The sequence below is a fragment of the Marmota marmota genome, unplaced genomic scaffold, assembly GCF_001458135.2.
Source record: "Marmota marmota marmota unplaced genomic scaffold, marMar, whole genome shotgun sequence".
Lineage (NCBI taxonomy): Eukaryota > Metazoa > Chordata > Mammalia > Rodentia > Sciuridae > Marmota > Marmota marmota.
In genome coordinates, this window is record NW_025999960.1 from 4,972,185 (window position 1) to 4,986,011 (window position 13,827).

The 13,827-nt window shown below is 35.3% G+C and overlaps 1 long non-coding RNA gene across 3 annotated transcripts in view; it reads left to right on the plus strand.

Annotated features, from left to right (window-relative positions):
- Positions 1-1,571: 1,571 nt before the first annotated feature.
- LOC107148546 overlaps positions 1,572-13,827 on the plus strand; it is a 143,747-nt gene continuing 131,491 nt past the window's right edge. For all 3 annotated transcript variants that reach the window (XR_007347364.1, XR_001504290.2, XR_007347365.1), the window contains exon 1: positions 1,572-1,673. This is a non-coding gene — a long non-coding RNA (uncharacterized LOC107148546). The remainder of the gene's footprint in view (positions 1,674-13,827) is intronic.

Genomic DNA, 13,827 nt, shown 5'->3' on the forward strand with positions numbered 1-13,827 from the left:
ATGAATAAAATGGTTGCAATAGCCCTTTTACTTTAGCAAATGTTCTTTGTATTTTAAAAAAACATGTAGTTAACTTCAAGAACACATGCTAAGAAAATGACATAGAACAAACATACAATTTAGGATTAAATTATATATTTATCATCACTGTGTAATCTTATCTGAGGATTGGTATCTAGAGGCAGTAGGATAATGGTTTGTTATAGAACAGATATTCTCATGCTATATAAAAATAAAACTTAGCTTTTTTTTGAGATATAGGGGGAAGTTAAATACTTTTAGCTTTCTTTTGTCTTTTTCATCTAAATTAACATTTTATAGAGCCGATGTTACGTTTCAGGTTGAATTTGGCAGTATATTCAGATCTTTAGAAAGTGCTTTATTTTGTCTCTTTGCATTCTTTGTAGTGATCCAAAGACTGGTAGATCATTATTTTATCACCAGCCCAGGGAATCACTATAATGAGTTATGATGAGTTAGAAGATAAAAAGAGAGAAAAATAGAATGGGGAAGAAAAAAGAGAAATAGGAACTGCATGAGAAAGAATGAGAAGTAGGAGAAAATAAACAGGGAAGTGCATATAAGATGAATCCAAAATTCAGGATCCAGGAAAAAAACAGAATATAGGAAAAAAAATAAACTAGGAAACACTTTAAAGTCAAGTTCCATTCTGTGACAAAGAGCTATGTGGAGATTAAAATATTGTTTCTGAGCCATTCATCTTTTTCTAGTGTTAACAGAAGCTTGGATTACTGTGGCATCTAAACACAATTTCTGGAGAACAGCCTCTTTGTTATTAATATATCGTCGTCATCATCATCATCATCATCATCATCATCATCATCATCATATCTAACTGTTGTACTCCCTTTCTAATCCCTTATGCTGTGGAATCTGAAGGTGCTCTGTACAGGTACTTAAGTCTTTTGGAAGAACTGTTTGTAACATAAAAGCCTGTCCCCCCCCACCCCTGGAAAAAAAAAAAAGAAAGAAAGAAAGCCTGTTTTAAAAAAGCAGGAAAATAAGCATATTTTAATTTCCACTTTAGTAGCTGGTGCTTAAGGTTTCCTCAAATAAGTGAGGCAATGGTAACAACACCATTTCTATATGAATATTTATACTTTATGTCTGTATGGTTCAACTAAAATGCCTCTTCTTTATAAAAACTCTCCCTGATCTCCTTCCCGAGGTAATTTTACCCTACTCTACATTCATAGCGCCTTATCCTGATTATGGCACCCTCCACCATCATTATAGTTATGGGTTTGATGCATCTCTCCTATAACCATTCATATCCAATTTATTTTTATATAACTTAGAAGCGGTAGCTCTGTAGGAACTGAAAAATATTTATGAAATGAATAAATATCTAATTTCTTCCAGTGCAAGCCAGGGAGAATTGATTGGCATCTATTTAGAATGCCACTGCTCTTTATATAAATTTATCTTATGGTAAGCATAGGTACATTTTCTCCTTTTTATCTGTGTAAGTGCACGTGTGTATGTGACTTTTTAAAATATATTAGTTTAATTCATAAAAATTAAATCATTTACTCCCTTGCTTGCAGGTAGTGTAACAAGATGATTAAGATCTGAGACTCTGGAGTAAAACAGAAGGATACAAGTCCCTACTCTGGCACTGTGGATTATGCATTTTCTAATTTGCAAAAAGGGTAAATATTTGTAATTACTTCATAACATTATTCTGAACATCAAATGAGATGAATAATATTGAGCAAAATATCTGGACCTGTGAAATCATTCTCTGCTAATGTTAGCTATAATAGCATCTTTAGAGCTGCCCTATGTTAAATTCCCACTTTTCTGGAAACTTCCTCTCTGTTCCAACATATACAGTTATGTCCATGTTTGTTAAATATAGTCTTAGCCTTTGGCCACAGTTAATTGGCTTAGAAATGTATATCATCCAAGGTTCTTCTTTTGAGAATTTGAGCCCACGAGAATGATTTTTTTTTCGTCAATTCAAGTTATAGCCCAATAACTTAGATGTGAGAGCTATTGTGTACAATCACACTTGTGGGTACAAAGAAATAAAAATTTAGGTCAATACAAAAATTGTACAGGAATGGATATAGCAATGTAATTTGTAGTCATCCCAAACTGGAAAAAACTAAAATGTTCCTCAATAAATGTATTGTTAATCAAATTAACAATGACATACTCATAGCATAGGATGCTACTCAACACTGAAATGTAACAAAATAGTGACAAACACAACAACTTCAGTGGATCTCAAGGAAGTTCTGTGAGTAAAACAAGCCATTCTCAAAAGGGCACATACTGTGCAGTTCCCAACAGGACAAAATTATAGAGATGAGTAATAGATCATAGGTGTAGCAGAGGGAATGAGGTGTGTATGTGGGGTAACATTAGGGAAATTTTTCTGTATCTTGCTTTCAGTTGTGGGTACCTGAGCCCTCCACATGTGACAAAATGGCCTAGGACTGTAAGCACTCATTGTGCAATGTCATTTTTCTTGTTTTGGTATTATGCCATCAGTATTATGTTTCTCAGCTCAGTATCAATTCTGTCTTTGGTAATAAGAGTTGCTGTCCTCTTCCTGGTATGGGGAAAAAATATGGAGTAGGAGAGGTAACTTCACAAAGGGAAATTTATTCTCTGCTTTTGGGAAAATTAGAGGAAGGCAGAGAATTCACTCTTCATCTGTTGATTCTTGATTGCTTTCAATTAAAAGGAATCTTTATGCAAAATGGTGTATTTTAAAGAGGCATAACTTGGTCTTTTTCACAGTTCTTCCCAGTTCAGGGTTCTGAGCTTGAAGCAGGCTGGAACAGGTGAGCTGAGTTTGGAATAATAAGACAATTGAATGGGAATATTATGATTCATTATTCAAGAGAAACTGGAAAAGCTAGAATATTGAGCATAAATCGTCAATGGAATGGGTTTAGTAAGGAATAAAAGGACGAAGTTGCTTCTCCTTGCTTCCAATCAATTAAACCATTTGTTTTGGGCAGCTTGGTAGACACAGGCACTATGGCATGATTAAGATTGTGGGCCAGCTAGGTGTAAATGATCCTTGTAGTCACCTGATAGAAAAGTGTGAGAGATGAGTATTCTAATACAATACATGGAGTCAAATGAAATGTAAAAGAAATGATGAAAAATTTCCTATGACGATGGGGATGTAACATGTAGTGGGATCATAGTGTGAAATTACATTAAAGTTCCCCTACTTCTAGACAAAATGATTATAGCAATAGGTAAATTATATGGTGTTCATTAGCCTCTAGCTAGAAGGTGGGAATTGTGTGTCTAGGTACAGGTAGAGGTCGTGGTGTGGGTGAATTGGTAGAGTTCTGTGGGAATTTGGGGAGCAGTGGAACAGTATGCCCCTCCAGACTCATTCAAGTCCAACATGTAACCTCAACCTAATGAAGTTTACTTTTCTTTGGCCAAAAAACAAACAAACCAACAACCCTCAAGAACTCAGTGAACCAAATAGAGCTTTAGGTAGGAATACAGAAGAAATGTCAAATTCTAACTTAGAAAATGAATAAACAGAACTGTGAACAAGGGGACTTGGAGTGGGCTGCCAGCATTTTAGTAAACTAATGCATAGCTCCTGTTGCCATATGGACAGCAAGTTAAGTCCCAGTGCCACCATACAAAGGTGGCTCCATGTTGAGAATGATGACATCACACACATATTAAAAAGGTTTAAAAGGTTTATTACATGTGAGGCTTCTGGGGAGCAAGGCAGGCACTCAAACATGTCCCAAATAGCTTGAGTGAAGAGAGAAGCAAATGGCTTGGGCTTTTACTGGGGTGGCAAGAAGGGAAAGATTTTTGTGATTTGAATTTCCCCACTTGTACTAAAATAGGAAGCTCTGGCTCATATGTGGAAACTAAAAAAATGAAAAAGAAAGTCAACCACTAAATAGAATAGTGATTCCTAGGGTCTGGGAAGGGGGCGGTGATGGCAACGGTGGAAGAAGGGTGCACATTGTGCGTAGGAGTGGAAATGGCACAGAGGACCCAGTGATGTGTATGATTAATATGTTAATAAAAAACAGGAAAAAAGAGGGAACACTAGGCTTTCTTATCAGTTTGCCCAGAAGTGGGAGAACACCAGAGAAAAACAAGGTTAGGACATAGAAACTGTTATCAGGCAAATATCAAAAAAGTGGAGTTAGCCTCATTAATACAATAAAAAACACCTGTCTCCTAAATTTATAGTCAGAGTTAACAATTTCACATTTAAGGAAATAGATCTGAGAGTATACAATGAAGAAAAGAAAGTGTGCAAGGTAAAAATTGTAGCCCCCAGAAAAAGCCTGGGAGCTCTTGGATGGATGGAGATTAAGGCTGAGGGCTGGTGTTTCAGACCAAAGAGAGAAAATTTAAATATCAAAGTCTATCCTACATTAAAAAGATCTTTTCTATTATTATACACTTGTCTCTTAATTTTAAATCTTCACCATTTAAAAATGTCCTATTATTTCAATTAAGGAGTTTTCCATATAGTAATATTTCTCATGATAAAGGGCTAGAGCAATTCCTAATCTCTCACTGCAGGGTTTACTATCCACATTGTTGCATCTCTCACTTTGAGTGCTTTTGTTTAGGGTATCAAGGATGAAAGAAGTTGGAACTTTAAATTTACAAAGGTCTTATTTGTAATTTAAATCTGTGACTAAAGTAGGAGAAATAATGCAATTGGAAATAGATGATGGGTATCTAGAAGAACAAATGATAACTGAATATTTTAAAGGGAGATTTAGTATATTTTCTGATTGGTATTTAAAAAAGCATGTCAAAGGAATTTTAGATCATTTAGGATATTGTGTTTTAGGGCAGGTGAGAGAAAATCATAGCGCTAGGCCAAATCCAAGTTATTTTTATGCACATCAGAGATAAGAATGGTTCTTAATATTTAAAATATTTATATTATCTAAGTACTTATCTAATATCCTTGATTTTGCTTCTTGTCCTACAAATCCTAAAATATTTACTATGTGTCCTGTAATAGAAATCAATTTTCTTAACCTAAGTTTAGGGAATAGATTCCATTCAAGGATCACAATGGGTTAAAGTTTTGGAAATAAGCAAAACTGTTTATTTGGATAATAAAATAACAAGGGGAAAATCTGTTAAGGTAGAATGTGTGTTTAGGACCTCGACTTACAATACATGAAACAGTGTGAGTTTTTGAATGGGCCACACAGTGTCACAATTGGCTTTTAACTGTTCTGGTCAAGTCTGCAAGATTGTTGACAGTTTATTTGTTCACAGAAACAAGTCTTCCCGAGGAGGACTTGAATCCAAGAAGCAAGGAGTTCAGCAAAGTTATGTGAGCAGGAGGCTTCATAAAGGGCAGGGGAGCCACGTGATTGGCCTGAACTGAGTGGTAGATTGGTCTTAAGGATGAAGTTAGCATTAATCCTCCTGCAGCTTGATCCACAAGTGACGGTCATAAGCCAATCAAAAAGGATGGGCCAAGGGGTCCATTGCAGAAGGGGAAGCCAAAACAAGGATGTAACCATCTAAGGTACAGTAATATCTACTGTGTCTTCAACACATTGTAACTAAATTGTGTGTGTACCAGTCAGTGTACTGAGGAGCTTGTGCTGATTTGGGGTAAGCAGCATTCTGTCTGCTGCTCCAAAGTCCATTCCATGCTCGTTATCAAGGGGAAATTGTGGTGTATCCCACCTCAGACTCATGTGTTCACCTCAGAATCATTCCTAGTAGATGGTCAGATTGGCTCTACTTGGAGAATTCCCTCCATAGATTCAGGTTTATTAGATGTAATTAGTTCTTTAGCAAGTTAAAATTTTTTGGCAATGCAGAAATAGCCGGTGAGAGTCTGGTTGTTTTAAAACGAGAGATTATACCATTTAATTCAGTAGTCAGATGCCAAAAGAAATGAAAAGTCAGAGGTAAGAAATGTACCCAAATATAAAGTTAAGGACTAGCATTACTATCAATGAAAACTCCTGAACTTTACAAGAAGGGAACAATTTCTCAAATGCCATTTTCTGCAAAAAACAAATAGAATGAACTGGTGTTTTTCCTTCAAATAACATAAATTTATCACATAAAACAAAACTTATCTTTCTTCCATATATTTTATTGGTGTATTGTAGTTATATATATATAGTGGGATTTGTTGTTATATACTTGTACATACATACAATATAATAGTATAATCTGGCCAAAATCATCCCCCAGATTTCTGAGAGATTTTTCCAAAATCATTTTATGTTCACAGGTCATAGCTCCCAGACAGACTGTTTTCTCTGCCTTTCTGCAGCTGAAACCACTGAATCTCTACCTCAGTTTGTGATTCCTCAGGGGTTGGATTTGGGCTAGTAAAATTTTAGTTAGGGATAACTATTTTGGGGTCTAAAACATAGTTTGTTTTCTAAATTTCATGCACATGGATTGTTGTTGTGGCAGTATCCTCTTTGCTATTACCTTCTTTTTGTAAAAGTGAGTTTCTTGAGAGATGTGACATTGAATTGATGCAACTTCTGGGGCCTAGTCCAGTCAGAGATAGTCTTTAGGTTACAGCTCTTCAAAGAATCCAACTCCATCAAGACTCAGAATTAAAATCTAAGGAGGATGAAGCATATATATTTGAACTTCACCTCACAAGGCCAAAAAAATTTGAATTCTCATTTTAATTCCTTTGTATTTTTATATCTGTGGACTTTAACTTGCAAATGAGTTTCATTTTTGAACTTCAAATTCCCCTTGAGAATTTCATAGTGGGAATAGTTTACTAGCAAATTTGAGGCAACTCTGTAATATGGGAATTTAATTTTTAGAGTCACTTGATTTCATTGAAGAACATTGAATAGATTATATTGGATAATATGGCTGTGATAATCTGAGGTGAGATTCTCATCTCTCACCTGAGACTGAAGAGTGAACTTTTAGTCTTGGGCACGGGATGATTTAGAAGTTAACTATATTAATTTTCTATTCATAACCCATATCCAGAGGCCTCTGGGAAAAATCTATGCAGCCTGCTAGTGGACTTTCAAAGTACTCAAAGGAACATTTTTAGTATTAGGTACAGCAGACCTGTTTGTATTTTTTGTCCATCTGACCCCTAAGGGAAAAGTTGTAGGCTCCATATATGATAGACTTAATAGTTGAGACCAATGAGAAATAGAATACAGAACAGGGAGATGGGAGTAGGGAAATGCTTCTTTCTGCCTTCCAAAGACAGTCAAATCTGATAGCTTTATGGACTCCTTCCGCCCCCTTATTCTCTTTATCTAGAAGCTCACATATGTGACTGGTGGATTTTGGAAGAAAATGCTGGCATGGATAGCCCAGACTCTTCTCCTTCCCTTCTTTGGGAGTTAGGCTGCCTTCAAATGGTGTATATTAGTCTTGTTTCTTGTATGCCTAATTTTTTCTAGGTATCTCATTTGAATAACTTCTGTGCTTGGGAAGCAAAGCCCATCTAATTATGAAATTCAGTATTAGCAAACTGCCCACCAATAGCAGCCACATTATCCAACATCAGTCTTATCTGTAACAAAGGGAACATGTTAGGTTTTTTAAAATATACATTTTTAGTTGTAGGTGGACACAATATCTTTATTTTATTTATTTATTTTTATGTGGTGCTGAGGATCGAACCCAGTGCCTCACCCATGCTAGGCAAGCACCCTGCCACTGAGCTACATCCCCAGCCCCCATGTTAGGTTTCTTTTTTTAAATAAATTTTTTAGTTGTAGAGAGACACAATACCTTTAATTTTTTATGTGGTGCTGAGGATTGAACCCAGTACCTCACATGTGCTAGGCAAGCATTCTGCCACTGAGTCATAACCCCAGCCCCCATGTTAGATTTTTTAAATGGATAGTTATTTTACTTTATGTTTCTTCAGCACTTGGATAGAAAAAAAGAGTGTTATTCATTGGATCCTTTCAGAGATGCCAAAACTCACTGTGGCATAGCTGCTTTTAATTACATACTTTCTGTCTCACTTTTACTTGCTATTGCTTATACCTTTAAATAGGAATGTGTCATACCATAAATATTTGATCAATATATAATTTTGAACTGTCTCTACCTGGACAAATTTGCCACATATTTGACTTTCTATTTTTTCTTAAAAATTCAAAGGAAAATTAGTTTCTAAATTCTAGTTCTTTATCTCTTCATAGCTTTCATTTCTTTTTTATCCACAACCATGACACTATGTGTTACTATTCTTACTATAAATTTCAATGATTTGTCTTTCATTTTAAACAAGAGTAACAAAATTATCTTGCCAGATTTTTAAACAGCACTTAAATGTCATGGTGCAGATTGGAAAATATAATTTTGTTCAGACCCTTGAAACTGGTCATTTTATACACCTAGCAGACATACTTTTGATCCTTGGTTCTAACAGAAATGCAAGTTCCTCAAATCTTCCCCATTGTCCTGTGTTTCTTGTTCCTAATTCTACCTCTTATTATGGCTCTCACTCCTGAAACTTCTTACTCCACTCTTAGGTATGTCTAGGGCAAAGAAATCCCCTAGATTCTCTTAGTCATTAAATGCTACAGGAATATCAAAGATGCTTTACATTATTGATAATCAAATGAATAAAAGTTAAGATAAAGGATTTTCATTTATAATACTAGACATGGAGAATTTAAAGACCTAGCTACTGATGAATATTGGTAAGAATAGGAACTCTTTCACCCTGCAGGGAGGAGTGTAGGGGCCTGATCTACACAGCAGCCTAGTAATATGTAATCAATGCAAATAGATATACACATACACTTTGTTTCAACAATACTAATTCTGCATATAAGCCCAAGAAAATTCTCACACTGTTTCATAAGGAGACATGTACAAAAATATCTATTTTTTTTGGTGGTGGAGAGTTAGTAGTAATTCGTTTTGTGCTAAAATAAGTAGCTTTCCAGAAATAAATAGTTTGGAAACTAACTTTATTTCCCATTCAAAGAGTTAAATAAGCACAGTTTGCTGACTTCCCTCCTCATATAAAACTCTGAATGTTCTGGGGAAAACATAAGAAGATAGACCAACACAGGTTCACACTAAAAACTGGTACAAAACTGTTCATATCCCCAGGACTAGCATTAAAAAAAAAAAAAAAAAAAAAAAAAAAAAAAAAAAGAGCTCCCAGTTTTAAAAAAATGATGTCTAGAAAGTACTATTAAGAAAATACAACAAAGAGAGTGGCTTATGACTAAGGAAGCACTTTTGATGGAAAAGCTGTAGAGAAAAAGACTAAAATAATACTCTATTATCTGAGAAATAAGAGCAACTGTAACAAACAAAAAAATAAGAACAGGTAGTTATGAAGAAAAGCTAACTGGAAATATTGGACATGAAAAATATTCTTGTCAAAATAAAGACACTGATTTGGAGAGGAGGCAATATTTGAAGAATAATGCAAAAGCATTTTTCAGAACTAAAATATATAAGATATCAGAGTGCACAGCAGAATAGATCACAACTGGGCACATCAAAGATGACAAGAGAGTCTTAAAAATCTCTACTGTGAAAAAGCATATTTTCACAGAAATGAAAACCAGACACTTATGCAACAAAGATTTATAGAATATTTATTATAGGTAAAGAATTTTCTAGATTCTTCAAACAATTTGTGTCCAGATACACTAAGATTTCTGTCCTTGTGGAGTTTATATTGTGGTAAATGGGAAGTGGAGAAAATAATAAATATAGTAACAGTGACAACTAAAGCAGAATAAGGGGATTAGAATTGCCACACAGAATGGGCTGGGGGTGAGAATATGGCAATTTAAAAATATGCTTATCAGAAGAGTCCTCCTTGTCTTGCAGCCATATTCCTCTATGGGTAGTCATTTCTTGCCTTAAAATAGCATAAATAAGATTTTTTTCCAGTTTGTGTAATTTAGTTACATTTAGTGATTATATGTAACCAGCCCAAGTCCCTGGGGGCAGTCCAGAGCAAATCCAGACAGATACTACACATGTTGTCCTGTGTTTTAGTAGAAGAACCTGGTGATTAGGAAAGTTTAATCCTTGAAAGGGATTACTAGAAAACTCACCCAACTTTTGCTTGAGGTAGGTATTATCTGTGATTTTGGTCCAAAATAAATCTACCCTCTGCCCCAGAGGAAGACACTATAGATACACGTTTGCTCTACAACTGTCATTGTAGGATACTTCTGAACAAGTTCATACAAGGCATTAAAAAAAAAGATAATTTGGAAGATAATTTAGGCTATTCTCAGCTATGATGAAAATAAGGGGAAGGAAAAGAGAATTGAATGATTATAATATCAGAATATAATACCTCAAAAGTGTGGTGTTTTGACATGCTGAACATGAAAAACAGTCTCAAAACCAAGGTCTCTCTGACCTTCCTTCCCTTGGTCCACTCTTGATCTTCTTTGATCTTCCTTCTTTTCAGAAGTACAAGGAAGAGGTTTTCTCTGAAGTTCCTTTATGTACTAAAGACTGGATCTCCAGAGAAGCACACATATTGCCTCCAATCCTCAGACTGAAACTTCATTAACTAGGTTACTGAAAAGACTGAAAATCAAACACTGTACCTACAGCCCAGAGGAACTTTGTCCCAGACTGTTGTTCTTTGGGTTCACTCAATTCCTTTAAAAATATTTCCCCTTCTACAAATTCCTTCAACCCTCCACCTTCCTTTCTCCAATGAGGAAAGTATTTAAGCTTCCACCATCTTGTCCTTCTCTTGAGTTTCATACTTCATGTAGCTCCTGGGCACACATGCACATTCATAAATGTGTGTACTTACTTTCCTGTTAATCTGTTGTCAGTTGTTTTTAGCAAACTCAGTAATCAAACCTTCAGAAGGAAGATTTCCTACAATATTGAAGGCCCCACGTAAGTGGAAATGTCATGAAAAATGAATTGTAGGAGCTTCTGAGTCCTTCTAGTTTTGGTGAATCCAGAATTCTTTCCCAATAATATCTCCCTCACCTTTTCCAACACCAGGGAATAATACAGATTCCACAGCAGTGTTAAAAACCTAGCTCAGGATTTTTATTTTAGATCATTTCCAACCCAGAAGAATTTAGATAACCTAGCATCATAGTAGGTGATTTTATTTCTTTTCTTTTGGAGATAAAAAGGGGAAGCTGCCCAGATGGATATGGCCCTGCAATTCATGAAGTGAAATGTGTGGTTAGAAAGAACATTTTTCAGAGAGAAGTCCAGAGTTTCATGCATAAAATAGGTTTGATGATAAGTGAAGATAGAGCTTATCATAAGAGACAGCTATATGTAGTTTTATTTCAAGGTTATTAATGAAAGAGAAAAGAAAGAAATGAGCTGATAAGCTCTCTCTAAATACATGCTTGAGTTCTTTTATAAATGTCAGAGAGAAAAAACAATTCTTAAAAAAAAAAGACTGAGGGGCAGTCACAGTAAGCTACCTTTTCCTCTGAGTGTGTTTTACTCTTTCTCCATGCAAGAGTCAGTTCTGCATCTCCATAGTGCCCAGAGGTCATCCTGGTGGTTTTTGGCTAAAGGGAAGTGATATGAGCTGCCATGTGAAGTTCTCTGAATACCAGCTGGCACTCTGTTTTGTTCAGTGCTCAATACAGACTGGAAATACCATTGGTGGTTGGGACATGTTAAATTCACTACTTCAAAAAGTGCTGGGTGCATGTATGACACATGTTCAAAATATGTGAGTCCTGGGTTGTGGACATATAATCATGGAAATAAATTAAATGAAATGGACCTGATCTATAACAGTTAACATATAGAAGTTGTAAAAAAGTGAAAATTTAAAATTTATTCTCTCCGGATTGGCAGTTTAGCTTTCTTTTGGGATAATAGAGATGCATATAGTTGTAAGATAGTCTCTGAGATATGGTATTTACAACATATTATAAAGGATAGGACACTAAATATACTTGAAGAGACAAGTTAATAGTCTACTAGAGAGATGTAAAAAGCAAGTAGGGCAGTGGAATGAAGATATACACACACATACACAAACACACACACACACACACATATATATATATACACACTGAGATATTCACATTATTTTAAATGTTATGCAATATAAAACTTCATTAACTATGCAGACTTAATGTTAGAAAATTACTGTGGGAATAGGAAAAAATGAAACCTAGAGCAGTATAATTAGAAAAGGAAGTCCTACTTTCTTTGCAGAGGTCAGAAAATTATGAATCTTAAAAATACCAAATGAAGAAAGTGTTTAAGAAAAAGGGTAAGAGCAAGGTTTAAAGAGCAAAAATTGATCTTTACTACAAAGTTCAATTAATTAGGTTATAGATGGAAATGTTAAAGGTGAAGAGATTGAAACATACATAGCAAAATCAAAGAACAAAAGAATAACTTTATAGATAAGTTTAAGATCATGAAAATAGCAGGTCAAGAACAATTCAGTATATTTTACACATAGATGCATCTTTGATGTTTGACTAGGATAACTTTTGGGTGCAATTAAACTGTGGTAAAAAAAAAAAGCAAAAGAGAAAAAAGAAAAATTAACATTATATTAAACTAAGGACAGAGAGTATAGGGAAGGAAAAATAATTTCTTTCTGCCCTTCATAGTTTTTAGTTGTTATGGACCCCTGTAACAAAAGACAGGTCAACAAGAGAGAAACAAACAGAAGCTTAACATAATGTTTTCAAGGGAGATCACTCAGGTAAACACTCGGGTGATGCCCAGTGCAAGGAGTAGGTCTCAAAGAGCTTCACAATTCAAGCTTCACTTCAGATTTGAAGTCAGTCTTAAATACCATTCTCCACTGAAATGAAGAAAAAAAGAGTGTAGGATATGACCAGGAAAATCTGGGTAAACAAGGGTAAGGTTTTAATGGCGATTAGTCTGTGCCCTCTCCATTGATCAGCATCTGGTGATTTAGTGTCATCTTCTCTTCCTGGTACAGAGGGAGACAGCCTGATATGTGGAGGTTTTTTATAGATGTGAGTGGACAGTATTCTAAACAGGTATCAAAGGGAACCAATGGGAGCAAATGAGGTCTTTAATCAGGTCTGCACTGAGAAAAGAATGCCTCATAGCTCAGTATATAAGCCACTAATTTCCAGACATTGAGGCCTTGAGCCCTTCTCTCTTGCTCTGCCTATTCCACTCTACCTTACAGAGTGCTGTGTTTACCTTTGCTTTCAATAAATCTGTGCCCTGCCTGTTACTTCTATGTGTCTTGCTCAGTTCTTTGGGAACCAGGGACCTGGACCCCAAGTAGATAGTATGCCAGCTGGCTGTAGTATGCCAGTTATTTTAGTAGAATAGGAAGGTTTTATTTAATGAGTTATTCAGCATCATATAACACCCCATAATATGTTGATAGGTAGCATATGTAACATAAGAGAATAAAGATGGATTTTGTTTTGACAAACTAGAGTTCAAATCCTACTTCTACCATATTTTAGGGTATGTGAGGGAGTGACTGTGTGACTTTGGTTAAATTTTTTTTGATGTTATATGTTTTAATCTGGATAATGAAAAAAATAATTGTCCATATTATGAAGAGTAAAGATAAAATATGTAAAAAAAGTAACACGGGATTTGTGCAAGGCATTAAATATTTTTTCTTTCTTTGCTTTCAAATTTGCACATTCTTCTTCACCTTCTTTCTGAAATTGGGATGTATCTTAAAAATATAAAAAAATATCAAAAAAGACATTCGCTAGCTGGGCACAGTGGTGCATACCTGTAATCTGTAATCCCAGCAGCTCAGGAGGCTAAGGTAGGGGGATCATGAGTTCAAAGCCAGACTCATCATCAAGGTTCTAAACAACTCAGTGAGACCCTGTCTCAAAAAAAAAAAAAAAAAAAAAG